General features: G+C 42.3%; 1 pseudogene; it reads right to left on the bottom strand.

Annotated features, from left to right (window-relative positions):
- Window positions 1–26,979, bottom strand: part of LOC106583989 (dolichyl pyrophosphate Man9GlcNAc2 alpha-1,3-glucosyltransferase-like) — a 91,276-nt pseudogene that overhangs the window by 54,497 nt on the left and 9,800 nt on the right.

Here is a 26,979-nt window from a genome sequence, read left to right as displayed (position 1 = left end):
AATGTGGAATAGACGTTGAATTGATGTCTGTGCCTAGTGGAATGGGTGCATAATCACTTTTACCTTAATAACGGCTAATTACTCAAAATGTTTTTTAAATTAAGGAAATCATTATTCATGTTTTGCTGATTTTGAACAATAAACTACCATCAAAGTAAGAGTGATAAAGAACCCACAATGGTATTATCCTTTGTATTACATTGTACATGTAAAATTGTATTAACATGTGACATTAGAAAGACATGCATTACAAGATTCAGCTTTTTCTTTCAGATATTGTCCGAAGCCAGGACAAAGGACAATAGGGAGGTGCTGTCATCTCTGCCAAAGCATAACGCAAGCACTCTCTAAAGTTATATCTCAAAATGCTGTGCAATTTTGTTTGATTTTCAAAATAGTTTTTTTTTTTTGTGTTTGATGCAAAGACACAAATGATCATTGATAATCCAACTGAAAATGTTGTTTGTCTTCTTCATTTTTTTTCTCATCAAAGCAAGCACATCAGTTGAAAACAAAAAACCTGAGTCGCTGGTGTGTGCGGTCACCAAAATGCCAGAGGATTTAAAGAGGGAGGACTTTGTGAGTATAATCATTTCATTTGATTGATCACATTAATTCAGAGAGTATGGCTCGTTTGTAAATTGGCAATGTGAAACCTAAATGAAACCAATGAAAAAAAGGCAACAGTGCAGCATTTTTTTTCCAGTGCTTACATCATAGACGTCCTATTTCTAATATAATAGATCGCTATAGATTTCATTCGTTTATGTAAAACAATAACAAGCTGTGATCTGTGTCTCTGAAATTCTAGGTTTATCTAAGCTTTGGCGTTCAGGTGGCCAAGGAGAAGTTCCTGATCAACAACAAAATAACAAGACCTGATGGAGGTGTTCTTCACCAGAGAGGAGATGGCGTTGTTCTCCGCGTCGGGCAGAAAAATCAAACATCGTTCAAGACTCTGTGTCAAAGCCAGCTTTGTCAAGCAACAAAGTGCTCGCTCTTGTTGGTATGACTCTAATGAGCTATGCTTAAAATTGTTACATCATTTTTTATTCCAATTTTGATGTAGATCTCCTTTATGACGTTGCTTTCGCTACACTCGCATTAACATCTGCTAACCATGTGTATGTGACAAATAAAATTTGATTTGATTTGTTTCGATTTATGAATGTAAGAGTGTTGCAGGTAAATTATTCAAATGATGTACAGTACGTCATGATTAATATTTGTGTTTTATTTCACTTTTTAGCTCATGTCCAGAGATGTTTTGAGGGGGTGGACAAGACCTCAATGAGAACTGCCAGCCATGGTCTACAAGCTAAAGGACATCATCACCCAACTGAAGCCAAAAGCAGAATAAAATAAATGAAAATAATGTATTAATAAATAATGTTTTTTGTGCTAGATGAAAGCTAGGTATTCATTTCTAATCCTTTGGCCATGTTGAATAAATCCCATGAAATACACACAAAAAAATCCAATGAATAACCAATGGTAATAGTATAGCAATCCCATGACCATCCAATGAATAACTCATTAACATCCAATGGGAATATGAGATAATCCTATGAAACCCCAAAGATATTCTTGTTAATTTCCAATGGGAAACCCATTGGATTCCAATGAGAGTCCCATTACAATCTAATGTTTTAAGTTTTCTTGGGGGGGGAATTCACACTGGGAATCCAATGGGATAGTTCCAATGAGAATCCTATGGGATTTTCCCTTTGGGAATCCAATGGTCATTTTTTATAGGGGATCCGGCACGTCCAGTCTGCAACTAGCCATGGAGGTTTAGAAGACAGCAGTGCGCTTGCAAGTCGGGAATTGAGGAAGTACCGCCAAAGGTTTACAGCTAGTAATGTCCCACTAGCCTTTGATTTATGAGCTAGTAGCTATTAAAACAGTGGTTGTCGAACCTCTCCTTGGGTTCCCTCAGCCTGTTCATGTATTTGATCTATTCCAGAACTAGCACACCTGATTCAACTTGGCAACTAATCATCAAGCCCTCGATTAGGTGAATTAGGTGTGCTAGTTCAGGGTTGAAACAATATTGTGAAATGTCTGGGGGTCCCCTACTGTAGGTGAAGCTATATATAGTACAATTCTATTATATATAATAGAATTTATGTCCTAATTGTTGAACATTTCAACTGAGTCTGTGTGAACCAAAAAATAAACCTATTTATTCTGATACTGGGAAAGAAGGGGAGGTCTCCCTTTATTAACAGTGGATATTTCAATTGCCACACTTGGCTGATGGGCATTATGAAAAATCTGAATTTAATGATAGGAGACATGCAATGAAGTGGATTCATCATTGGCCGAATTATCAGTGATTTACATAGCACTAAAAATACTTGGATAAGAGTAGTTTCAGATGAGAGCTATTTCCTTCCCCAAAGCATACCCATTTTGAGTCAATTATATCAATCAAGAAAAGCATTAGTTTTGTGTTTTATGGTGCAGTCATTTAAGAGGGATCTATATAAATGTTACCCTTTAAACATGGTCATGATGTATTTGATAGACTAGACATTCTCCTATCATTGCTACGCAGACGACACACAATTCATCTTCTCCTTTCCCCCTTCTGATAACCAGGTGACGAATCGCATCTCTGCATGTCTGGCAGACATATCAGTGTGGATGACGGATCACCACCTCAAGCTGAACCTCGGCAAGACGGAGCTGCTCTTCCTCCCGGGGAAGGACTGCCCGTTCCATGATCTCGCCATCACGGTTGACAACTCCATTGTGTCCTCCTCCCAGAGTGCTAAGAGCCTTGGCGTGACCCTGGACAACACCCTGTCGTTCTCCGCTAACATCAAGGCGGTGACCCGATCCTGTAGGTTCATGCTCTACAACATTCGCAGAGTACGACCCTGCCTTACACAGGAAGCGGCTCAGGTCCTAATCCAGGCACTTGTCATCTCCCGTCTGGATTACTGCAACTCGCTGTTGGCTGGGCTCCCTGCCTGTGCCATTAAACCCCTACAACTCATCCAGAACGGCGCAGCCCGTCTGGTGTTCAACCTTCCCAAGTTCTCTCACGTCACCCCGCTCCTCCACACACTCCACTGGCTTCCAGTTGAAGCTCGCATCTGCTACAAGACCATGGTGCTTGCCTACGGAGCTGTGAGGGGAACGGCACCTCCGTACCTTCAGGCTCTGATCAGTCCCTACACCCAAAGAAGGGCACTGCGTTCATCCACCTCTGGCCTGCTGGCCCCCCTACCTCTGCGGAAGCACAGGTCCCGCTCAGCCCAGTCAAAACTGTTCGCTGCTCTGGCACCCCAATGGTGGAACAAGCTCCCTCACGACGCCAGGACAGCGGAGTCAATCACCATCTTCCGGAGACACCTGAAACACCACCTCTTTAAGGAATACCTGGGATAGGATAAAGTAATCCTTCTACCCCCCCCCCCCCTCCCCCCACCTAACAACCCCCCCCCCCCCTCCCCCTTCCACTGGATATCATAAGGTCAATGCACCAATTTGTAAGTTGCTCTGGATAAGAGCGTCTGCTAAATGACGTAAATGTAATGTAATTCTGTCATCATGGCATATTACACTGAACAGAAATATAAATACAACATGTAAAATGTTGGTCCCAGGGCCCATTAATGCAGGGCCTTACTGGGCCTGAAGCCCCTGGGCCCAGGCCCATGGGGGGCCCAAAAGGAAGCAAAAATAAAATAAAAAAAGAATAACATACTGAATAAAAATTTAAAGGTTGGACGTACTGCCAAATGATCTAAAACGACTTTGGAGACAGCTTATGGTAGAGAAATTAACATTAAATTCTCTGCCAACAACTCTGGTGGATATTCCTGCAGTCAGCATGCCAATTGCACACTCTTGACATGTTTGGCATGGTGTTATGTGACAAAACTGCACATTTTGGAGTGGCTTTTTACTATCCCCAGCATATGGAGCACCTGTGTAATGATGGTGCTCTTTAGTCAGCTTCTTGATATGCCACACCTGTCAGGGGGATGGATTATCTTGGCAAAGGAGAAATGTTCACTAACAGGGACGTAAACAAATTTGTGCACAAAATTAGAGCGAAATAACCTTTTTGTGCATGTGGAACATTCCTGGGATCTTTTATCTCAGCTCATGAAACACTTTACATGTTGCCTTTATATTTTTGTTCAGTGTAATAAAATATAATAAAAGTTAAAAAAAAAGCTAAATTAATTAAATATATACGGTATATATTACATATACAATATATCAGTATGTATCAGTATATATATATATATATCCCAGGAATATGATTTTTTTTTATTTTTACTCAGGAGTCCGGTCTCAGGAGCATCCTCTCAATGAGTGTAGACAGCCTGCTGCTGCCTGCTGCCACTGCTAATCATCAGATGGAGGAGGAGAGGAGGTAGGGGGCCCACGTGGGTAACTGGGGGGACCTGTCTTGATTGGGGAACTGATTCATAAAAATAAAAACTGCATAATAAATAAATGTGACTGGTCAATTCTGTTAGTCAGGGGCTGGGACCAAGCCCGTAGGGGGGCTCAAGAGGCAAAATGTTAAATAAATAAAGTTTTTTAATCATTATAATTGTTTATCCAACAATAGGAACCCGCTTCCAATGTTCAAAATACACCAGAGAACATAATTTAGCCACAGAGGATCAATAGTTTATAAAAAAAACAGTGGATTAAGTTTTATCACAAGCGCATACAGGTATCTGCCAAAATAAAGGAAACACCAACATAAAATGTGTTACAAGGGGGTTGGGCCACCATGAGCTGCCAGAACAGCGTCAATGCACCTTGGCATAGATTCTTCAAGTGGACCTAAACCATGCCAGGAAAATGCACCCAACACCATAACATACTGTATACATTGTATCCTTTGTTTACTCAAGGGGTGGCAGCGTAGCCTAGTGGTTAGAGCGTTGGACTAGTAACTGAAAGGTTTTGACAGTTACTAGTATGCCTACAGACGGGAAGGCTGCAGTTTAGGCAGCATGCTTGTCAAATATACAACTTGTTGCATTGTGGTCATAGACATATAATCGATAGAAGGGTTTTGTAACCTCTTGCCCTGTCAACTTGACTGTTAAACTCATGGGTACAATAGCAATGGATGCTAGCCCTGACTTGAATAGGAACTGACATCTATGGATTATATTTCTATGGTTGGTTGCAGCTGTTGGTTTGCCTCATGGGATTTCAAAATACAATCTCTCTCTCCACTGGGATTCTCCACTGGGATTCTCTGCCTCTAACCCTATTACAGGGGCTGAGTCACTGGCTTACTGGTGTTCTTCCATGCCGTCCATGGGAGGGGTGCGTCACTTGAGTGGGTTGAGTCACTGACGTGGTCTTCCTGTCTGGGTTGGCGCCCCCCCCTTGGGTTGTGCCATGGCGGAGATCTTTGTGGGCTATACTTGGCCTTGTCTTAGGACGGTAAGTTGGTGGTTGGAGACATCCCTCTAGTGGTGTGGGGGCTGTGCTTTGGCAAAGTGGGTGGGGTTATATCCTGCCTGTTTGGCCCTGTCCGGGGGTATCATCGGATGGGGCCACAGTGTCTTCTGATCCCTCCTGTCTCAGCCTCCAGTATTTATGCTGCAGTAGTTTATGTGTCGGGGGGCTAGGGTCAGTCTGTTACATCTGGAGTATTTCTCTTGTCTTATCTGGTGTCCTGTGTGAATTTAAATATGCTCTCTCTAATTCTCTCTTTCTTTCTTTCTTTCTTTCTCTCGGAGGACCTGAGCCCTAGGACCATGCCTCAGGACTACCAGGCATGATGACTCCTTGCTGTCCCCAGTCCACCTGGCCGTGCTGCTGCTCCAGTTTCAACTGTTCTGCCTGCGGCTATGGAACCCTGACCTGTTCACCGGACGTGCTTGTTGCACCCTCGACAACTACTATGATTATTATTATTTGACCATGCCGGTCATTTATGAACATTTTAACATCTTGACCATGTTCTGTTATAATATCCACCCGGCACAGCCAGAAGAGGACTGGCCACCCGTCATAGCCAGTTTCCTCTCTAGGTTTCTTCCTAGGTTTTGGCCTTTCTAGGGAGTTTTTCCTAGGGAGTTTTTCCTAGCCACCGTGCTTCTTTCACATGCATTGCTTGCTGTTTGGGGTTTTAGGCTGGGTTTCTGTACAGCACTTTGAGATATCAGCTGATGTACGAAGGGCTATATAAATACATTTGATTTGAATTGGGGAATAAAACGTACAGTTTGGAAAGCAAATGCCTACTGCTAAAAAGAGAAGACTAATCTGTCTGTAGAACCAATAAAAGGAAAAAAATTCTCAACAACTCCCAATTTTTACCTAACAGCAGCACTGTTTTTCAAAGTAGCTCATCTTGAGGTAGACTAATGCCACGACGAGCGCATCAGCCATCACCGTGAGTAGCCAATGGCTTCATCTTCATCATTAGGTGAGTCAGTGTGCAACTGGAAATTGTATTTAGTAGCCTATGATATATATGCTGTATATATATTTTCTCCTAATATTGTACAATCTGAGTCCCGGGCCTTATGATTTCTTAATCCGGCCCTGGTTGGTCCCATGTTTCATGAGCTAAACAAAAAGCTTATTTCTCTCAAATGATGTGCACAAATTTGCTTAGTGAACATTTCTCCTCTGCGAGATAATCCATCCACCTGACAGGTGTGGCATGTCAAGAAGCTAATTAAACAGCATGATCATTACAGAGGTGCACCTTGTGCTGGGCACAGTAAAAGGCCACTTTAAAAAGTGCAGTTTTGATCAACTGAGACTAGCCAGCCGGACAGCTGATGAAACTGTGGGTTTGCACAACCAAAGAATTTCTGCACAAACTGTCAGAAACCGTCTCAGGAAAGCTCATCTGCGTGCTCGTCGTCCTTACCAGGGTCTTGACCTGACTGCAGTTCAATGTCGTAACCGACTTCAGTGGGAAAATGCTCAACTTCAATGGCCACTCGCATGCTGGAGAAGTGTGCTCTTCACGGATTAATCCCGGTTTCAACTGTACCGGGCAGATGGTAGACAGTGTGTACAGCGTCGTGTGGGCGAGTGGTTTGTTGATGTCAACGTTGTGAACAGAGTGCCCCATGAGGGTGGTGGGGTTATGGTAATGACAGGCATAAGCTACAGGGAAATATGTTTACTGTAGCTAATAAAGTAATACTAAGTGTTGTGTAGTAGCCCAAGTGCCTCACCCTAATAATTTGATCTATTTACCCCTCTTAATTTCACCTACTGTTCTGACTGTTCTACTGTAGCCTATAACCTGTTTTAGAGAAATGCAATCATCAAATATTGTAAGAGCTTTCATTGTCTGCTTATATGCCCCCTTTATTTATCTTACGGTTCTAACTTGGTGTACAGTAAGAACGGCCCATGTTCTGAATCCTGTCCCTGTACATTTCAAAAGTGCTAAACAAATAGTTATATTGACTAACGTTACGTCCGTCCTAGCTCGCTCATTGTCTTAATCGAAATGACAGATTTCCTCTTATCCGCTCGTCGTCCCCTTATGCCATAGTTTGTACATCTCAATTGTCATTAGAAACACATTTGTTTAAGCAAGTCAGCCATATCAGCTATCCTTTTTTTTTTAAATGAATGAACTGTTTCACTGCCAGACAAGGCTACGCTGATAGCCAGGTGTAGCAGTGGTAAGATGTTGGGGCTGCTGTTGGGACAGCTTTATATAGGCCCTAACAGTTTCTGGGCACCACTTGTCACTGTTATAGTACAATTAATGTATTGTTTAGTGTTGTGTTGTGCAGTGGCTTTGCTGGCCTGCATTCCACCTTTTTTTGTTTTTGCCCCACCAAGATTTACATGCTAAAATCGCCACTTGAAATTCGTCTCAAACAAACAAATGAATATAACGACACGTCCTGACCAAACATCCTCAGCAGGACGGTAAACCCAGGGAGTTCTTTCAGAACAGGACAGAATGCTTCAGGAAACAGTGCTTTGATAGTGGAAAAGTAGCTAAGTCAGTTAGCAAGACATTGATGTCATTTTATAACAGAAGCAGAAATAAGGGAGTACGATCCCTCGTAGTAGATGTGAGTTTCTCTTTCAAACAATCCCGTGGCCTAGTACACAGCTAATAGCTAACGTTAGCCAAAGCAAGTAAGCTAGCTAGCTACTGAGTGCAACTGTAAATTACAGTAAATACAGATTAAGATGAAAAATGATCAGACTTAATGTACATCTTACTGTTGAAATGATTGTTGAAAACAAATCTAGATTGAAACGGTTGCTGTTAAAATACAAGTAATAATATTTATTCTGAACTTGAATAAATTGATTGAAGGAAGATGCTTTTTGAGGCAAACACACACAGTTCTGGGTTGCTCATCTACAGCAGGAAGTGGTCTCCTGCCTGACTGAGAAAGCAGTAGATGTTCTGATCCAGTTTGGCACCACATACCTCAGGGTTCTCAACTCTGACATACTTAAAAAACAAGTACAGAAACAGACTCAATGCTGACCATGACCTCAGTGTTGCACTGTCAAAACCTGAGCCCAGAATAGACATGCTTGTTAAAAACTTCAACCTGTGTGATTTGATCAATCCGTTTATTCCAGTTCAGAATAAACACACATTTATTGTATTTTAACAGCAACAGTTCCAACTTAGACTTTTTTTTCAACAATACTTTCTACAGTACAGTAGGCCTGATCATTTTTCATCTGCACTGTTACTTTGGGTTGCACTATCAAAAACTGAGCCTGTGTGGGTTTTCTGTTCTAAATCTGTGTGATGTGATCAATCAGTTTTTCCCAGTTCAAAATGAAAATAATTGATTGTATTTTAACAGCAACAGTTCCAACCTAGATAGATATGTAAGAGTGTTTTTAATGTGGGAAAAAAACATGAATAGCTATTTATATGGGTATTTCATTTCATTGTTATTTGTTCTTGTCTATATTGCATTTGTTTTAGGCATAAGGGAAATGAAATGTACCAATATTTACACATAGTTGCATATTTTCATAAGCTTGGGTCCCTGGGAAACACAACATTTGTAATTTGGGTCTCAGGCTGAACAAGTTTAAGAACCCCTGGTGTAGAGAATCATTTTACCATCGAAACCGCTGTGAAATATATTTTCCATAACCAAAAATATTGTATTTTCAGCTGTTTGAAGCTGGTGTACAAAACCGAAAGTAAAAGATGAAAAAACTCCATTTGAGAACGGGAAGCATAGAAATAATGTGGATAGAACTTCTTAGACTTGCTTTAAATGAGAATGACACATTTTATGTGAATTTGGTCGGGTTGCCCAAAAAGTTCCATATTGCACTGTTTTAGTAGTATAATCCTACATCTCTAACCTGATTTCAATTCTTTACTTTGGACCTTAATTCATTTGGACCAGGCAACATGTCATCAGATCTAAACTGGATAGGTCATTAGCCTCATTTATCAAGGCAAGGCGGGAGCTGGAGGAAATAGTAGTAAATTATTTTTTTTTTGTCTAATCTCACCATGAATTAAAAAGGAAATGTTGCACTTCCATCATACTGTAGCTCCAGTTTGAGATACAGTAGTCTATATGACAGCCTTAACCTTGGTTTTGCTCTGGTATTCTCCCAGGTCATTTCATCCACTGTAGGGAGAGTTTATATTTGTGATGTTAGTTTTAATAAAGGAACTGCTCACACTTTTCATATCGGTCTGAATAATTGATGATCATTTTTTATTGCCATCGGGCTGCAGAGGGCAGCAGTGAGCTGAAGAGTTTCCTCTTCTCGAGGCTCTGCTGAACTGAAGAGTGAAATGAGGAGACGCAGAGGGCTTGGTGAGTGGGGATTTAACCACTTAGTATAACCATACAGTATATGGTATGATGACAAGGGCAATTCAATAAGCTGTAGTGGAACTAAGTCAAGTTATATGCTCAAAAAGCAATAGTTCCAAGAAGCAACTCGCTACACCCGCCATAACATCTGATAAATATGTGTATGTGACCAATAAAATGTGATTTTGATTTGAATGTACAGATGCAGGATCTTAATTTGACCTATATTGTCACAGCAAAATGTAAACGTTTAGTCAAAGGGTAGCGACTAGCGGCATCCTAGCTGTTCCCATAGATTTCCAATCATTCAGCCAACAACTATTCATTTAAAAGCACATCTTGGCAGAAATATATATATATACTGTATACTGAACAAAAATATAAACGCAACATGTAAAAATTTCAAATATTTCACTGAGTTACAGTTCATTAGAGGAAATCAGTCAATTGAAATGCATTCATTAGGCCCTAATCTATGGATTTCACATGACTGGGAATACAGCTATGCATCTGTTGGTCACAGATACCTTAAAAAAATGGGCCTCACAATGGGCCTCAGTATCTCGTCAAGGTATTTTTGTGCATTGAAATTGCCATCGAGAAAATTCAATTGTGTTCGTGGTCCGTAGCTTATGCCTGCCCATACCATAACCCCACCGCCACCATGGGGCACTCTGTTCACAAAGTTGACATCAGCAAACCGCTCGCCCACAAGACGCCATACACATGTTCTGTGGTTGTGAGGCCGGTTGGATGTACTGCCAAATTCTCAAAAACGACGTTGGAGACAGCTTATGATACAGAAATTAACATTCAATTCTCTGACAACAGCTCTGGTGGACATCCCTGCAGTCAGAATGGCAACTGCACGCTCCCTCAAAACTTGAGATATCTGTGGCATAATGTTGTGTGACAAAACTGCACCTTTTAGAGTGGCATTTTATTGTCCCCAGCACAAGGTGCACCTGTGTAATGATCATGCCATTTAATCAGCTTCTTGATATGCCACACCTGTCAGCTGGATGGATTATCTTGGAAAAGGATAATGCCTGTTCTAGGTCCCAAGAAACAAAGAGATCTTCTGTTGAATCTGACAATTAATCTGGATGGTTGTACAGTCGTCTCAAATAAAACTGTGAAGGACCTCGGTGTTACTCTGGACCCTGATCTCTCTTTTGAAGAACATATCAAGACTGTTTCAAGGACAGCTTTTTTTCCATCTACGTAACATTGCAAAAATCAGAAACTTTCTGTCCAAAAATGACGCAGAAAAATTAATCCATGCTTTTGTTACTTCTAGGCTGGACTACTGCAATGCTCTACTTTCCGGCTACCCGGATAAAGCACTAAACAAACTTCAGTTAGTGCTAAATACGGCTGCTAGAATCCTGACTAGAACCAAAAAATTTGATCATATTACTCCAGTGCTAGCCTCCCTTCACTGGCTTCCTGTTAAGGCAAGGGCTGATTTCAAGGTTTTACTGCTAACCTACAAAGCATTACATGGGCTTGCTCCTACCTATCTTTCCGATTTGGTCCTGCCGTACATACCTACACGTACGCTACGGTCACAAGACGCAGGCCTCCTAATTGTCCCTAGAATTTCTAAGCAAACGGCTGGAGGTAGGGCTTTCTCCTATAGAGCTCCATTTTTATGGAATGGTCTGCCTACCAATGTGAGAGACGCAGACTCAATCTCAACCTTTAAGTCTTTACTGAAGACTTATCTCTTCAGTAGGTCCTATGATTAAGTATAGTCTGGCCCAGGAGTGTGAAGGTGAACGGAAAGGCTGGAGCAACGAACCGCCCTTGCTGTCTCTGCCTTGCCGGTTCCCCTCTTTCCACTGGGATTCTCTGCCTCTAACCCTTTTACAGGGGCTGAGTCACTGGCTTACTGGTGTTCTTCCATGCCGTCCATGGGAGGGGTGCGTCACTTGAGTGGGTTGAGTCACTGACGTGGTCTTCCTGTCTGGGTTGGCGCCCCCCCTTGGGTTGTGCCATGGCGGAGATCGTTGTGGGCTATACTCTGCCTTGTCTTAGGACGGTAAGTTGGTGGTTGGAGACATCCCTCTAGTGGTGTGGGGGCTGTGCTTTGGCAAAGTGGGTGGGGTTATATCCTGCCTGTTTGGCCCTGTCCGGGGGTATCATCAGATGGGGCCACAGTGTCTTCTGATCCCTCCTGTCTCAGCCTCCAGTATTTATGCTGCAGTAGTTTATGTGTCGGGGGGCTAGGGTCAGTCTGTTACATCTGGAGTATTTCCCTTGTCTTATCCGGTGTCCTGTGTGAATTTAAATATGCTCTCTCTAATTCTCTTTTTCTCTCTTTCTGTCTTTCTCTCGGAGGACCTGAGCCCTAGGACCATGCCTCAGGACTACCTGGTATGATGACTCCGTGCTGTCCCCAGTCCACCTGGCCGTGCTGCTGCTCCAGTTTCAACTGTTCTGCCTGCGGCTATGGAACCCTGACCTGTTCACCGGACGTGCTTGTTGCACCCTCGACAACTACTATGATTATTATTATTTGACCATGCTGGTCATTTATGAACATTTTAACATCTTGACCATGTTCTGTTATAATATCCACCCTGCACAGCCAGAAGAGGACTGGCCACCCCTCATAGCCCGGTTCCTCTCTAGGTTTCTTCCTAGGTTTTTGGCCTTTCTAGGGAGTTTTTCCTAGGGAGTTTTTCCTAGCCACCGTGCTTCTTTCACATGCATTGCTTGCTGTTTGGGGTTTTAGGCTGGGTTTCTGTACAGCACTTTGAGATATCAGCTTATGTACGAAGGGCTATATAAATAAATTTGATTTGATTTGATTTGATAAATGCTCACTAACAGAGATGTAACAAATTTGTGTACAGCATTTTAGAGAAATAAGCTTTTTGTGCGGATGGGACATTTCTGGGAACTTTTATTTCAGCTCATGAAACAGGGGACCAACCTTAAACATGTTGCGTTTATATTTTTGTTCAATGTACAGTACGAGTCAAAAGTTTGGACACACCTACTCATTCCAGGGTATTTCTTTATTTTTACTATTTTCTACATTGTAGAATAATAGTGAAGACATCAAAACTATGAAATAACACATATGGAATCATGTAGTAACCAAAAAAGTGTTAATCAAATCAAAATATATTTTACATTTGAGATTCTTCAAAGTAGCCACCTTTTGCCTTGATGACAGCTTTGCACATTCTTGGCATTCTCTCAACCAACTTCACGAGGTAGTCACCTGCAATGCATTTCAATTATTGTTAGAAGTTCATCTGTGGAATTTCTTTCCTTAATATTAATGCGTTTGAGACAGTCAGTTATGTTGTGACAAGGTAGGGGTGCTATACAGAAGATAGCCCTATTTAGTAAAAGACCAAGTCCATATTATGGCAAGAACAGTTCAAATAAGCAAAGAGAAATGACAGTCCATCATTCCTTTAAGACATGAAGGTCAGTCAATGCGGAACATTTCAAGAACTTTGAGAGTTTCTTCAAGTGCAGTCGCAAAAACCATCAAGCGCTATGATGAAACTGGCTCTCATGAGGACCACCACAGGAAAATAATACCCAGAGTTACCTCTGCTGCAGAGGACAAGTTCAGGAGAGTTAACTGTACCTCAGATTGCAGCCCAAATAAATGATTCACAGAGTTCAAATAACAGACACATCTCAACATCAACTGTTCAGAGGTGACTGCGTGAATCAAGCCTTCATGGTCGAATTGCTGCAAAGAAACCACAACTAAAGGACACCAATAATAAGAAGAGACTTGCCAAGAAACACAAGCAATGGACAATAGACTGGTGGAAATCTGTTCTTTGGTCTGATGAGTCCAAATTTGAGACTTTTGGTTCCAATCGCTGTGTCTTTGTGAGACGCAGAGTAGGTGAACGGATGATCTCCATATGTGTGGTTCCCACCGTGAAGCATGGAGGAGGAGTGATGGTGTGGGGGTGCTTTGCTGGTAACACTGTTGGTGATTTATTTAGAATTCAAGGCACACTTAACCAGCATGGCTACCACAGCAATCTGTAGCGATAAGCATTCCCATTTGGTAAGCGCTCAGTTAGACTACAGTTTGATTTTCAACAGGACAATGACCCAACACACCTCCAGGCTGTGTAAGGGCTATTTGACCAAGACGGAGGGTGATGGAGTGCTGCATCAGATGACCTGGCCTCCACAATCACCGACCTCAACCCAATTGAGACGGTTTGGGATGAATTGTACTGCAGAGTGAAGGAAAAGCAGCCATCACGTGCTCAGCATATGTGGGAACTCCTTCAAGACTGTTGGAAAAGCATTCCAGGTGAAGCTGTTTGAGAGAATGCCAAGAGTGTGCAAAGCTGTCATCAAGGCACTGTGGCTTCTTTGAAGAATCTCAAATATAAAATATATTTTGATTTGTTTAACATTTTTGGGGGTTACTACATGATTCCATATGTGTTGTTTCATAGTTTTGATGTCTTCACTATTATTCTACAATGTAGGGGAAACACTGATACTGTTGATATAACCATGTGTGTGTGTTGGAGAGGGGGGTTCAGTGAATTTATGTAAATCACGAAGCTCATCTGCATTTTCTCAGCAACAAAAGTGATCAAATTAAGATCCTACATCTGTACATGGCAAATGTTTAGTTTAGTTTGTAAACTAGATTTAACTACTTATGTTTCATGAGTAGTTAGTCAGGGCCAGGGGTTAGTTAGGGCAAATAAATGGTTGTAAAATATTTGATTTCACCTCACTTTCTATTTGTCAGTGTGCTTGTTGTTGTGCAAATTTGTTATGAAATTTGGAACATGTATTTTCAGCATCCAAAGCAGAGTCCTGTCTCAGAGTGGATGATGTTGTCTCTCATTTTCTTGTCCATGACATTCAGATCAGTTATGTCCTTTACTGAATTGGTTCAAATTAGATAGTTATTATGATAGTGACCTGATTCCATAAATGAGGGGGACAGTGATTTTTTTTTTTTTGGGGGGGGGTTCCACTGATTGATGACAGGGGTGTGATGGTTATGAATGCAGTCAACTGGACAGGCTGAGAGTTCCAAGACATCTACTGGGCCTTGGTCTGATCTATTTCTTGGCTCAGTATTAATCCCAACATGTGTTTCTTTTTCCAGTAAAAACGAATCTTTGGAGAAAAACAACATTTTGTTTTCGTAACACAAACAAGTCATTTGCTGTTTGTCATTGTCGATTTCCCAGGCAAATAATTTGTTTGGTTATTTGGCACACATTATGCCTCTGGAAAAGCTATACTTGTGCTCCAATCACATAATGGTGATTTGTGGAAAATGAATAGGGGGATTGTCAGGGAAGTCGGGCTTGTTTTCCGATAAGGTCGTTAGAAATTGTTTTAATTATTAACAGTGAAGAAGTCTAACATACACTATATACACAAAAGTATGTGGACACCCCTTCAAGTGAGTGGATTGGGCTATTTCTGGATATCATAAGGTAAATGCACCAATTTGTAAGTCGCTCAGGATAAGAGCGTCTGCTAAATGACGTAAATGTATTTCAGCCACATTCATTGCCGACAGGTGTATAAAATCAAGCACACTGCCATGCAATCTCCATAGATGCAAACATTGGCAGTAGAATGGACTTACTGAAGAGCTCAGTGACTTTCAACGTGGCACCGTCATAGGATGCTACCTTTCTAACAAGTCAGTTCGTCAAATTTCTATACTGCTAGAGCTGCTCCGGTCAACTGTAAGTGCTGTTATTGTGAACTGGAAACGTCTAGGAGCAACAACGGCGAAGTGATAGGCCACACAAGCTCACAGACCGAGACCGCCGAGTGCTGAAGCACGTAGAGTGTAAAAATCGTCTGTCCTTGGTTGCGTCACTCACTACCGAGATCCAAACTGCTTCTGGAACCAACATCTGCACAAGAACTGTTCGTCGGGAGCTTCATGAAATGGGTTTCCATGGCTGAGCAGCCACACACAAGCCTAATATCACCATGCTCAATGCCAAGTGTTGGCTGGAGTGGTGTAAAGTTCCCCGCCATTGTACTCTGGAGCAGTGGAAACGTGTTCTCTGGAGTGATGAATCACACTTCACCATCTGGCAGTCAGACGGATTAATCTGAGTTTGGTGGATCCCAGGAGAACGCCACCTGCCCCAATGCATAGTGCCAACTGTAAAGTTTGGTGGAGGAGGAATAATGGTCTGGGGCTGTTTTTCATGGTTCGGGCTACACCCCTTAGTTCCAGTGAAGAAAAATCTTAACACTACAGCATACAGTGACATTCTAGACGATTCTGTGCTTCCAACTTTGTGGCAACAGTTTGGGGAAGGCCCTTTCCTGTTTCAGCATGACAATGCCCCCGTGCACAAAGCCAGGTCCATATAGAAATGGTTTGTCGAGATCTGTGTGGAAGAACTCGACTGGCCTGCACATAGCTCTGACCTCAAAACCATTGAACACTTTTGGGATGAATTGGAAAGACGACAGCGAGCCAGGCCTAATCACCCAACATCAGTGCCCGACCTCACTAATGCTCGTGGCTGAATGGAAGCAAGTCCCCACAGCAATGTTCCAACATCTAGTGGAAAGTCTTCCTAGAAGATTGGAGGCTGTAATAACAGCAAAGGAGGGTACCAACTCCATATTAATGCCCATGATTTCTAATGAGATGTTCGACGAGCAGGCGTCCACATACTTATGGTCATGTAGTGTATGTGTTGCTTTGTCAAATGTAAAACAATATATATATATATATATATATATATATATATATATATATATATATATATATATTCATTATCATATGGTGGAGCATGACATTTATCGTTTGTGCATAAACCCCCTTACAAACAACAAAGTTTACAACGTCAAAGTCGATAGCTCAGGGAGGAGAATCGCTCCTCTGTTGCCTTGAGATACACATTTAAAATAAACAAACTGTTATTCAAGGCAGAGGAAGAGGAGTGCTGGCCCATATCTGTGCTGTGGAGGGAACATGAAATCCAGACAGATGATGGTGATCGTGTCATGGAGCCTGATGGAGGCATGGTCCTGCTGCCCAGTGTAAAATGTTTGTTTAGACTTGACGCTTGTGGCATTCGGGCGCTGGGTTCACGTGCTAAATGCATGGAGAGGTGTAAGAAGCTGTGTTGAAAAGGGTAACTGCTTTGTCAGGCTGACTGCGTTCTTCTGGACCTGCATCACATCTATAGATATTTTTATTTATTTAGCAGACGTGACTGACAACTCAGTTATGGCCACTAGGCTACATTTAAGAGGGCACTAGAGTGCTTTATATTTGGTCAACTGGGCAAAACTGGTTGAATCAACGTTGTTTCCACATAATTTCAACAACAAAAATCTACGCGATGACGTTGAATCAACGTGGAAAACCAATTGGATTTGCAAAAAGTCATCAACATAAGGGCCTTTCATCTTTTTATCACCCGACTATTAATCTAAGTCCAATTTTTGTTGTTGTTGTTGATTTCACATTAGCTGACAAACCAAAACTAGGCGTTGATCTGACGTCTGTGTCCAGTGGGAGAGATGGCTGTTGAAGATGGCAACTGCTGTGACAGATTGTTAACTTGAGAGCCTCTCACAAACATCCTTTCTGGGTTACTGAAGGTTTGGGTATTTGTTTTTCAGGAAGAGATGGGTACAATATAGTACTTATAGCAGTGGTATTAGCCTGGCAAGCCACTGATCCTGTAAGCTTACATGAATGTTCTCTGCATGGATATCCACGCAGCGAACATTCATGTAAGCTTGCGGGATCAGCGGCTTGCAAGGCTAGATGAGTAAGTCAATGTGACGTAATATCAGCTTTTCCAAGGACCTCACCAGAATGATTGATTTCGAGATTTTACTAGTTAGTCCACAATGAATACAATGGCATACAAATCCGATTTGGTGAATGGATTATTCCGCCTGCACTTTCCAGGAAAAGCTGTTGGGCTGCCACAAAGCAAGCAAACAGTTCTAGTGAAGAAGAAACGGCCCCATTTGGGTCAAAACGATGCAGTTCTGTTAACTCTGACTAATTCACATAACTGCGGGTCATATTGTGGCTAGAAAATGCCCACTGAGTCCAGTAAGCTTAGCTCCCTGTCTTATGTAGGTACACTGAGTGTACAAAACATTAAGAACACCTGCTCTTCCATGACATAGACTGACCAGGTGAATTCAGGTCAAAGCTATGATCCCTTATTGATGTCACTTGTTAAATCCACTTCAATCAGTGTAGATGAAGGGGAGGAGACAGGTTAAAGATGGATTTTCAAGCCTTGAGACAATTGAGACACGGATTGTGCCATTCAGAGGGTGAATGGGCAAGACAAAAGTGCTTTTGAACGGGGTATGGTAGTAGGTGCCGGGCGCACCGGTTTGTGTCAAGAACTGCGACGCTGCTCGGTTTTTCACACTCAACAGCTTCCTGTGTGAATCAAGAATGGTCCACCCCCCAAAGGACATCCAGCCAATGTGACACAACCGTGGGAAGCATTGGAGTCAACATGGGCCAGCATCCCTGTGGAACACTTTCGACGCCTTGTAGAGTCCACGCCCCGACGAATTGAGGCTGTTCTGGCAGCAAAAGGCGGTGCAACTCAATATTAGGAATAAGGATATGTTTGATATTCTCAGTGTATATCTACAGGGTTACAGAGAACCCTAGCCGGCCTGCTAGAGGCCTAGAACATGACTATGATCTGACTGGAGACGAAGAGTCACCTCAGTGTTACCTGAGCCGCGTGGAGATGACACAAGCTTAGATCTGGACTGTGAAGTCCCTGACACTGTCTAAGGGGCCAAGCAAAGCCTCAAGCAGCTCAGTGCCAGGGCAGGACATACATACTGCCAAGGCAGCTGAGTCAATCGACAAGGATATTTTAGCATTGACGGCCAAACCTCTGAAGCCACTTCACTTCCCCATCTCGTCCGTTCCCTCTTAGTTACAGACAGTAGCAAGCAGCACCCTTCATCTTCTTTCTTCAAAGTGTTGTTGAGAAGCGCTTACGGCCATTCTTTAAAGGTTAAAGAAAGTTTGGTAAGCATTCTGTAGAAGTCACTTTTCGTGAGCATTCAGGCTTTGCCCAGTCTTTTACAAATACACCAGGAGGAAGGACACCTGCCTGTACTGTATGTGCTGATAACTACAGAATTGAAAAGAGAAGGCCATAATCATTGTGAGATATGTTCCCCTTAACAGAAGGTATTGATTATTTGCGTGTGGTTAGATTTGGAAAATTCAATTAAAGGAGTTGTGCAAAGGATGAATAAATTCTCCCCCTCCAACCCATACAGAGACTTTGTTATGTTCTAAATCGATGTTGCACTTCACAATATATTTTCTTAGGAGGATAAAAATAAATAACATTTAAACAGTTCTGCTTACTACAGAAACACGTTTTAGTTTCTCAGAAACATTTAGTCACGGGCAACCCAGCAACGTGTGGACATCTTCTGGGCAGTAACCAATTTTTACTGCCATTTTCCCATAAGAAAACCCTATATAATATGAATTTTCAGATGACAAAATGAGGAGAAAGGGGACGGCTCAGCAGTATAAAAATTGATCAGGCCATAGATGGGTCCATGTTGAGGAAGATTTGTATGTCAGCAGTAATGGGGTGTATTAAAGAAAGGATTCCTTAAATGTAATAAAAGCGATGAGATGGGCTGGTGTTCCAGGTCCAGGGATAAGGCCCAGGCTTCACCACTATCTGCCACATCAATCCTCTCTCTCTCCTCCTCAGACCCATGCCACCTGTTTGGGAGGAGTTTTATGCTTTTTGATTAAACACAGCTGCAAAAACGAGTAGAGCTGTATATTATTTTAGTGAAACTTAAGCCTGGTTGCAGAGCTGTATATTATTTTAGTGAAACTTAAGCCTGGTTGCAGAGCTGTATATTATTTTAGTGAAACTTAAGCCTGGTTGCAGAGCTGTATATTATTTTAGTGAAACTTAAGCCTGGTTGCAGAGCTGTATATTATTTTAGTGAAACTTAAGCCTGGTTGCAGAGCTGTATATTATTTTAGTGAAACTTAAGCCTGGTTGCAGAGCTGTATATTATTTTAGTGAAACTTAAGCCTGGTTGCAGAGCTGTATATTATTTTAGTGAAACTTAAGCCTGGTTGCAGAGCTGTATATTATTTTAGTGAAACTTAAGCCTGGTTGCAGAGCTGTATATTATTTTAGTGAAACTTAAGCCTGGTTGCAGAGCTGCAGCCTTCAGTTCGATCGCCCCCCAGAGGCTTCAGACTACGCACTCCATCAGACATGATTTCCTCACACAGACTATGTCGTTGTGGTTTCCAATTCTCCAGTGAAAGAGAATTATGATTTTATTGTATTGTCAAAACTGTAATCGATTAGGTGAGTATTTAAAAACAAAAAATGAAGATATTTATCTCACTGCTAAATCAAACCACTTGGGCCCTCAGATTTGTCCGTTTGGGATGTGCGAGTTGCAGTGTCAGTTGTAATTTTCCTCTGAAAGCAGTAACTGTATTTAATCTCTGAATGTGAGGTAGTATCTGGTAACATTTTGTTCTCTACAGGTATTGTCTGGCAGCTCTTCTGATTTTATATAATCCATAATGGCCTTATAAAGGTTTAAAAAAACTCAAGAGTATTATAGAGCCTACGACTTTATCTCAACATGGTGATATTACTGTGTGACAGACAGCAGTGTTACACTCATGTTTTCCTCTCTGATATCCTCCTGTAGGTTACCGACGGCAACTCGAATAGCTACTCTCTCCTCTTCCTCGGAGATGGCCGGTTGATGAATATAGAACCCAAGCTGTCAGCTGTGAGGCGGAGAAACGTCTCGGAGGTTGCCCGTCAGTCATTGGGGGAATGTGTCAGAAAGTGAAAAGGCAGCGTTTAGACATCAGACACATTTACATTGAGCCCTGTCTGCTGGAGAAAGCCTCTCCCTCACCAGTGACAAATGTTGATTCTACAATAACGGCCGCAACGCAGCGCTGCGAAAATCATTTTCTTTCAGGGAGCGAACCCCCTCGTCCCATTAGACCTGACGCTGTATGAAATCCACCCCCACCATTTCCTCTAGCTACCTGGAAAAGTAAAGAAACATGAATATGGGCTCCGAGGAGAGGCTACAATATTCACGTACGTGTACACACACTCAGGCACACACTTCAGTCTCCGGCTCTTTATGTGTCTGTGCCTGGGAAGGCCGAGGCCTCTTGCGGCCCAAGCGACCTAAGCAACAGCTGGTGTGCACAGACACATTTCCTATTTCTGCCCAAGGTGGATCATATAACTCTCACTTTATCACCCTTGGAGGCCATGTGAAGGACAAAGTGAGCACGCCCATAAACAAAACTAATGTTTTCATACTGGCCCTCTGGAGGTGGGAGAAGGGGCCCTTGGCGATCCAACCCCCGCCACCCACCACCGCTCCCGCTAATCCAACCCACCTCCGGCTTGGCTCCTACCCATATCACCTTAGACCTCGACCCCACCAACCCTTTCCTCCTCGAGGGTCCCACTTTCCTTCGGTCTCACCCCCCCCGTCTACAGCCCACTACCCATCATGACACAGGTCACTTAGGCCAGCACTATGGCGATGCTTTGAATGTGGTGCATGAATTTATAAAATTTTCTATATGTAATTTCTAGTCATAAATACAATAGGCCTAGTATGCATTTATGAAAATGACAGCGTTTTGGTAATGGCTATAGATGTTTGTACTTTTTTTTAACTCCATATCTTCATCTGTTGTCCCCTTCCTCCCAGTCCTTCCACAGTAGTAATTCTAAAGGCACAGGCCTCTGGATATCTCGCCTTTCCCTCTCCTATCTCTAGTGTTATTGGCTGCAGGGCCAGCGGCTGCAGATACACAGCATAGCAGCCGGCCCTCAGTGACCCGATAACATTTATCGTTGTAATGGATTTTTTTTATGCCTGTCATTAACTCACAGGCAGAGGGGGAAAAAGATTGCTTGTACCATTTTTTCTGTGGTATTTCGACTTTATGACATTATGTTCAGATATGTAATCTTCCATCATCCTAGTTTTAGGGCCTGTCACTGCTTTTTGTGTTTAAATGCATAGCCCTTTGTGTGCTGTGTGGACTGTCCTTGTATCTAGCTATTGTAATGAATATTTTATGACGCTAAATTAAATGGTTGAAAGACATGGTTTGGCTAATTATTGTCTGGCTACGACACAGTGCAACACTATTACCGCCAGTGATTTAGCTAGCTGAAGACCTGGAGAAGATGGACACTTTACGAGGGGGCTATTTGAAACTGCTTCGGACGGATCTAATATATGTGCTGGCAACACGGCTGTAAAATCGAGGTTCATCGAAAAGTCATTTCTGAGGTGGTTTTATTTTTCAAGAAAAATACAATTTGTACAAAATAATTGTAATGATGGAACAAACATTTGGAAATATTGAAAAACAATTAAAGTTAAAAAAAAAAATATATATATATATATATATATATATATATATATATATATATGTTTTAAGTTTGATGTACAAAATTAGGCATTGACAAAACACCAACCATTCATGTTGACAGGAGGGTTATGTCTAGAATAAAGATTGTAGACTAGTAGCATTTCTCCATGAGTCCTATTGGTCCTTGTTGGTCAGTGACTGAGGCACTGTGCATAGTTTGTTTTTCAGTAAGTTTTCTTTCTACCGGGTGGCGACTACTCTGATTCTTACTCCCAGGTGGAGGCGGCTCGGCAATCTGGACAAGGTTGAAGTAGAAGAGGAGGCCCAGGAAGTGGTGGAAAAGAACACTGACACCAGGAGGGGAAACAAATCAGGCAGCCTGGCCAGAGGGGCCAGCACCATGCTCATAAAGCACAAACCAGCCATGGCCACGATGGAGATGTAGAACTGCAGGAGAGATTGAGAGAGAGAGATGGAGAGAGACTTTTCAGGTCTATCTTTTTCTAAGGGAGTTAAGCCATCCCAGTTAGACCACGAGCCAAGGCCCTCTCATAGCCCAGTGTTGGGCTGAATTGGATTTAAATTCAAGTCAAATCAGAAACTGAATTTGACATGCCATTCAAATTGATAATGTCCTGATGACATTTTACATGAATACATTTTAGATTAGTTAAGGGCTGGATTCTATCAGATCCGCGAAAGCCGATACCAGCATAGCAGGTTTTTTTTTGGTAGTGTTGGAGGTGGAACTGCGTTAGAGCGGTTAAATCTACAAGTGGCACCCTGCATTACACCTAAAGCAGACATCGCAATTGGCTGCACGGAGTAAGTAGCATGAAGAGAAATCTCCATTCCAGTTCGAACACTGGAATGTGAGATGTAATCTACAACTCGATTAGGCTGGTAGACATCCTCATTACTTCATTTAATGATTTTCAATTTCAAACATTTCTGTATGGCCTACACTTTCTCGTTCTGAACTGCTAACGTGAGTGGGACGGGTGTGGCTTAGTCATAATAACTATGCAAAGTAGACAAGATCAAAAAATTCAAGTTAGAGACGTTGCATGACGATCCCGCATCACAGGAAACTCCCTCATCACAAGCTGACATTTATGTTGCCTCGGCTGGCGCGTCCCGAACAGAAAGGCAAACGGTGTTGGTAGCAGGATCAACATGAACATGTCTATTTGGGACCTGCGGACCCAGGGATCAGTGAGGGTAGGTTGCGTAAGCGCCTCCGTATGAGACCAACCCTATTAAACCCTAGCCCCAACGCTGGGCCTCCTTATTTATGCCTCTTGTGTAAATAAATATATCTAGGCAAACCTGTGTTAATGACTCTATAAAAAGACACCTCTTCCTTCTCATGATCTCCCACACCGCACAGCACCGCCCAGTAGCGGTGTCCCTGGCTACGTCCCAGTCCCAAATGGCACCCTATTCCCTATACAGTGCACTACTTTTTTTTTATTATACCAGAGCCCGATGGGGCATGGTCAAAAGTAGTGCACTATAGGGAATAGGGTGCCATTTGGGATGCACACCCTTTCTGTCGCTAAGGGAGGGGAGGGTGCAGCTGTAGAGCTGGGCAGGGCCAGGAAGCCATTTCAGACGCCTGTATCTTAAATAAGTGATAAATAATACTTGGGGCCTGGCAGTGGCTTTCATCCCAGGCAGCTTACACAGCTTACAGTCCATGGCACATTCTATTTATTTATCCAGTTGGAGAGATATGTATCTTCTGACGTTGATGCAATTCAAGTTATGAAATTACTGTAGCTAGGTTTTCATCCAATTGGTGACAGATTTTTATTCAAATGTTCAAAAATCTGCATAAAGAAAATATGTGCATTTCCCACCAGTGGTGTTTCCACCAAACAAACTTGTTGCGGATAAAAAATCAGTGCATGATAACGTAGTGCACACAACATGTACTTTTTCACTTCATTTTTCATGTACGGAAAAAAAAGTAAAGTTCAATGTGTTTCCATTGTACCAAAAGTTTTGTCCCAATCTTTTGGGGGAGTTAAATAGCAAATGTGCCTACTCTGGTCTTGGCACGTGCACTCTAGCCAACAGCTTGCTAATACTGTGCGGGTAGGCTAGTCTAAATGATGAGATTATTATGGACAAGAGTGAGAATATTTTTATTTGTCAAAACGGCAGTCAAGCATCGATCATCATGTCACCAGAATAAGACCCTTGATATTTATTGGAAAGGAGCATCAAGAACACTTTCACCACTCTGTGAAGTTCATTGTAACTTATTTCATCAGTAGCCTAATAAACTGCATGCTTTCCCGAGTCATAGTGGGAGGACCACACACCATATTATGCAGTGAACAACAGCTCATAATAATGTCCGGAACGGAGCAAATGGAATGGCATCAAACACCTCGTGTTTGATGTATTTGACACCATTCAACTGATTTCTGCACCAGTCATTACCACGAGCCCGTTCTCCCCAATTAAGGTGCCACCAACCTCCTGTGATATCATCGCGTGACTCCAAGTTTACTTCGATATGAATGGTTATTACATTAATATTTGCGCATAAAGACGTTTCCACCGCCATTTCGCGCATCATTTATTTTATAGACACAAAAAGACCCCACCAAACTTCCTGTTTCCATCACAGCTGTCGTGATTTTTCTTTTATACGGCATGACTTTACATAAAAACTGTGGACGGAAACGTGGTTAGTGACAACAACCTTCTGAAATTACTATGAAATTACTGTGACAAAAAACTTCCAGCTCATCTTCCCACCAGGTGGCTGTGAACATTTCTTACTTATCTGAAGTAACTTGACTAAGGTAAAGAAAATATTGGGCAACCCCTGCCCTACCCACTACTAGAACAGACAACATTGCAACTATCTGACTGGTAAAGAACGCAATCTGTGTTTTCTTTGCAATCTGAGAAATATTTCGCTATGAATGGATGAATGAATACTTCTGTATTTTCTTATATCAGACAGGCATAGAGGTAGTGCAATGTGAAAGGGTATATGTTTACACCACTAGGCCATGCTTACTTTCCACTTGGTGACCCTTCCGAGGTCCATGCTGGGCATGCTGATGGGGCAGTGGTTGGGCCCCAGACGCAGCTCGTTTTCTGAGCAATGCTCCAGGGCGGAAAAGCAGGTATACGCTAACGAACAGGAAGGCCATGGAGGTGACCACGTACGGCACCAACAGACCATCCTTCAGCAACAATGGCAGCATATTGCAGAGGGAAGGCAGGCGGGAAAGAAAGAGAGGGAGGGAGAGGGGGAGTACAACAACAATGTAGTCTCTCAGAAACACATATTTCCATCCAATAAACTCTGACTATGCTACATAAAGACGTGCGTTTACAATTCAGACAGCCGTAGTAGGGCCTTCTTAAATCCAACAAAACCCCATCTATTCATTGGCAAAATAAATACCCATCACATTTTTTTTTAAATACATACTTCGCCAATTCAACAAACCCAGTACATTCAGACGCTCTTACAATAACTGTGCTTAAGAAACCATTTGACTAAATTATGCAATTATGTCTTCAATTTACCCAAACAAAAGATGTATGTCTCCAACAATGGGAGGAGTGGAGATGCACAATGCGGGCCCTGTCAGTTAGACTGTACTAGAGGAGATATACAGAATGACTTGCTGTCCCTATACAAGACATGCTTAGAGGAGAGGTATGCTGGCGATGCAGTGTCATCCACAGACATCCCTATACTAAACCACACGCACAACAATTAGTACTGCCGGAAGAATTTAACGACAGCTGGTGAAAGTTAGTCAGCTTTCGCTTCCTCTCCGACTGTTCCCTTCATACTGACTCCATTTGAATCTTTACTCGACTCGTCCGGAATAAAATCGTCCATAGAATATCAACACAAACATTCATCTGACAAAGCATCCTATACTTTTCGAGGATTTTTCTAACAGCGATTTTTAGGATTTACATTCAATGTACAGGATTGTACTTTTTGAAAAGTCTCTCCTATGACCTTTAAGTTAGTCTGATGGTGTTGGCCAGTGTACTTTCTCCATCAGTGTTTCTCCTACTGTAGCTTCTTACGTGAACAGGGAGGCCTGTAAAAAACAGACGGCTGGCAGAGGGAGGTCATTCAGTAGTAGGGATACTTGGCCTAGAGGCCGACAGAAAAAATTGGGAGGAGAAAAGGTTAAACACCCCTAAATTATACCCACTTTATCGAACAATCAACACCCTATGGGCCCTGGTCAAAAGTAGTGCGCTATATAGGGATTAGGGTGCCAATTTGGACGCAACCATCACTCCCTGATTATATAATTACAGTAGTACTCTTTGCGTATCCAGTTACTCTCATTCATATAGCCCCAATAATTGATCAACCACAAACAACGCCCTCCTCTGCTCCACGTCCCGGCGTTCCTCTGTAAGCTCTGGACATACATTACCGATTGATCCGGGGACAGACAGGTGGGAGATATAACTCAATCGTTAACGAAGCAACAGATCAGCAAAACCTGAAACCAAATCCCACTGTGCAGTAAAACCTGGATAACCTAGCGCTTACAGCTGCCTGATGCTTTTTATATACTGCACTGCGGTTGGTGAGGTAAACGATTAGGAACCGCATGCAGACAGGAAGGCACACACACACATGCATGTGAGCACACACACCCCTACTCTACTCACAAGGCCGGCAGGATGATTGAGTTTTCGTGAACTTGGAAGGAAATGGAATCAAACATCAGAAAACAAGACAAAAATACT

This window comes from Salmo salar, chromosome ssa23 (genome assembly GCF_905237065.1).
Source record: "Salmo salar chromosome ssa23, Ssal_v3.1, whole genome shotgun sequence".
In the NCBI taxonomy this organism is placed as follows: domain Eukaryota; kingdom Metazoa; phylum Chordata; class Actinopteri; order Salmoniformes; family Salmonidae; genus Salmo; species Salmo salar.
Note: the sequence above shows the minus strand (reverse complement) of the source record. Positions and strands in the feature narration are given on the sequence as shown.